A 3846-nucleotide genomic window follows, 5' to 3' on the forward strand; every position below is an offset into this window, starting at 1 on the left:
TACAGTGCAGTCGGGAGGCACGTTTCGGGGTGTTCCTTTCCCCCCACAACGTGTCGTGTTTTCGGTCCTGGCGCCTGACATTCCTGGCCTTCTCAGAGCTTTGTCACTTTCGGTGCTAAACAATGGCCTCTTTCTGGGCAGAGCAGAGTCCAGCCCTGCTTAATGTTAGCACTGCAGAGTTCACTTCCAAATGCTCTTTCTTGGCTCAGGCCAGCCTCCGGCCAGAACATCTGTGCTGGGAAGGGCGTTCGATCCCTTTTCACTTCTTAGTCTCCCTGCTCCCCTGCAAGCAAATAATGAGGTTTTATTGTCACCCTTCCAATCCCTATGTCTTTCATTTTTTGAACCTTCAGTCACTGTTGCTTAGAAGCAGTAGCAGTAAACATCCCTCTCTCGTCCCTACATTATTTGTTTTTCCCATGACTAAACCAAATATCTTACTTGTATAACGGAAGAAAATGTGCAGCTGGCATTGGGAGCTTTAAGGAATTCTGCTCTAATGGGGGCCTTGCTGATACCTGTTATTTGAAGTTCACGATAATCATCTGTAAAGTTCTACCTGACATTAGCTTCTACAATTTTATTTCTTAATTAACATACAGTAGAATTGATTCTGTGTGAGCATGGGTACCATTCTATGAATTTTAACATGTACAAATTCACGTGGCCATATGTACAGAAGAGTTCCATCACCCAAAAGACGCCCTCACGCTGCCCCTTTACAGCCACATTCCCCCCTCCCCTCCCCTGTAATCACTGGTCACCTCATGAACAATGGCCTACTGACCATGAAGTCCTGCAGGCCAGAGGCATACATGCATTTGGGACTGGACAAGTGGAGTGGCTGATGCCGTGGGAATGAAAGCAGGAGCCCAGGAAGCAAGGAGGCCACCTGTTGTCGTTCCCTCCTGCCCCGATCTCCGCTTTCTTCCTAGCACTGACCTACGTGGCAGGTGTTCTCTCATTGGTGACCTGCCACTTCTCTGCACCCGGTTTCTGGAGAATCATTATGCTCTCCACAGAGGCCACTGGGCCCAGGAAAATTCTGTTTTCCAGGGCAATGGGTGTGCCCGCTGTCTGGGTGTTGAGTTAAGCTTGGTTACAGAGAACTGACTCAGATTCTGGTGACCAGGCTCTGTGTCTCCTGCTGGGGACTGGAAACCATGGTAATTGGCATCTTGATCTAATGTTTTATAAGTGGATCTATAATCAATAGTAACGCAATGCTTACACTTCTTAAATTCTCAGAATGAGTCACATCACTTCTCCTTCCAAAGCAACGAACCTCTGGCCAGCCATCCTCATACGGCTTTGTTTTCTCTCACAGTGGCCCTGTTCCCCCAAAATCCAGCAGAGAAGAATAGAAACCCATTAGCTTCTGAAGCCAAGATCAAAGCTGTCCCTACTGAGCAATCTGCATTTTTTACCCAAGAAGAAAAGGCTTGTAGCGCCACCTGCTGGGCATCCTGAGCTGTGCACACTTAGGTGGTTTAACCCCCTCATTTACTTAATCTCCAAGAGATACCTGGGGGCAGGAGAAGACTTTTAAAGGAGGGCTCAGAGAGGTCTGAGGGCGCCAAGTTTTGGCTGCTCAGATGCCTAACCTCAGGACCAGCTGCACTGGATAATAACCCCCGCCCTGGGGCTGACCAATCAGTCAGTGGAGGCCTGGACCCTGAAAGGACACACCTGGAAAACTGGTGAATATTCTATTAAGATCTTCCCCTGGGACCGCCCCTAAAATCTCCTCCCTTAAAAGCCTTAGGACAGAGAACCCAGCACTCTCCCACTTGGGAGCGGGCCCAAGCCTCTCCCTCCCCCTTCTGGCAGGTTACTATTAGCTTCCTCACTCCCAAGCCCTAAGGGCCCTTCCTTTGCCTCTATAACTTGTTTCCTAAGCCCATTTCTTCTAGGAATTACTTCTGTCACCTCTGTAATTCTACCAAATAAATGTTTTCTTATAGTTTGGGTCTTGGCTCTGAATTCTTTCTTAGCCAGAACTCAGGTACAGAGGTTGCTGAACCCAGGTTTGGTCGGACCCCGCTAGTCAGACACCTTGTGCCGCTCCTGCCACCTACAACATAATGGTGCCATGACTCTGAATGTAACTCCATCACTGGTAAGCCAGTTGTCCTCACCATCTTGTCTTGAAGGGATGTGGTGGGCAGTTAGACAGACATGAGTAGAGCAAGGATGATGGGCTAGGTACAGAAGGTCTTCGGGGTGGAATGCCCCATGTGCCCAGCAATTGTAGGGTGGGGCCTTGCCCCTAGGTTGGCCTTTCTGCCCCCTAGCATATCACTGGTCATGTGGTTGAGACCCCCCAGACCTCTCCTCCCTAGAAATAACATCTAGTCCTCAGTTGTATTTTGGTTCCAGGCTCAGAAAAACAACAAAACCAGCCACAGCTGACCTCAGGACCAGCTGCATTGGATAATGACCCCGCCCAGGAGCCAACCAATCAGTGGAGACCAAAGCCCTGAAAGGACATGCCTGGAAAACTGCTGAATATTCTATTGAGATCTTCCCCTGGGACCTCCCCTAAAATCTCCACCCTTAAAACCATTAGGATGGAGGACCCAGTGCCTCTCCCTCCTGGGAACCTGCCCCCACCTTCCCCCTCACCCACCTAGGTGCATAAGCAAAGCTCCAAGGGCCCTTCCTTTGCCTCTATAACTTATTTCCTAAGCCCATTTCTTCTAGGAATTGCTCCTTCTACCTCTAATTTTACAAATAAATGTTCTCTTTCTGTTTGGGTCTTGGGTCTGAATTCCTTCCTAGCCAGAACCCAAGTACCGAGGTTGCTGAACCCAGGTTTGGTCTGACACCACTGGTCAGACACCTGGTGTCTTTCCCGCCGCCTACAACTGTGATTAAAGAATACATTTCTAATGAATTACTTTTAATATCTAAAAAGTCTTTACCAAAATGTAATATATTTAGGCATGTGTGGTCTTTTTTATCAATCATGTATTAATAATAATTGTGCCTGGCCGGTGTGGCTCAGTGGTTTAGCTTTGACCTAGGATCCAGGAGGTCGCGGTTCGATTCCTGGTCAGGGCACATGCCTGGGTTTCGGGCCCCTGGGTCCCCAGCAGGGGGGAGCAGGAGGCCGCCGATCAATGACTCTCATCATTGATGTTTCTCTCTCCCTCCCTCTCTGAAATCAATAAATATATAGTTAAAAAATAATAATAATTGTAATGAGAATGCAAGAAGAAAAATTTAACACTTAGAACTTTCTAATTATAGGAAAGTAAATATTAATTTAAATATATTCAGTTGCAGAGCAGTGTGACAGGATCATCAAAAAAAGACTATCAAGTGTAAAAATGTTGCAAATCGAAAAAAATTCTGTGAGAAATATAAATGGAAATAGAATCTCAAAGGGAAAAAGATGTAAAATGTAAGGGGAAATGTGAGTCACCAGCAACATGTGCACCGCTCAGGAGCCCGGGGTGGGACTCCCCCCTGAAAAGCCAGAGGGTTCAGGGATGCCGCGTGGGCGCCCCGACTTCGGACCTCAGAACCTCATTAAAGGTCACAGGGTCAGACCCCAACGTCGGGGCCCCAGGGAGCCAAAGGCACCGAGGCAGGTCAGCGCCCGGGCCCTGGATCGCTCCCGAGGGGGCGGGGAGGCGCGGGACGGGGCGGAGCTACGCTAGCTCCCCGGAAGAGGCCAGGGATTGGTGGGCGGGGCGCGCCGGGGGCGGGGCGACGCTAGTCCTGACGCAGCGGGATTGGTGGGCGGGGCGACGCTAGTCCTGAAGCCCGGCGTTGGTGGGCGGGGCGCGCGGGGCGACGCAGGTCCTGAGGCTGCGGGGTTGGTGGGCGGGGCGCGCCGGG

Source organism: Miniopterus natalensis, chromosome 7 (assembly GCF_054644295.1).
Source record: "Miniopterus natalensis isolate mMinNat1 chromosome 7, mMinNat1.hap1, whole genome shotgun sequence".
In the NCBI taxonomy this organism is placed as follows: domain Eukaryota; kingdom Metazoa; phylum Chordata; class Mammalia; order Chiroptera; family Miniopteridae; genus Miniopterus; species Miniopterus natalensis.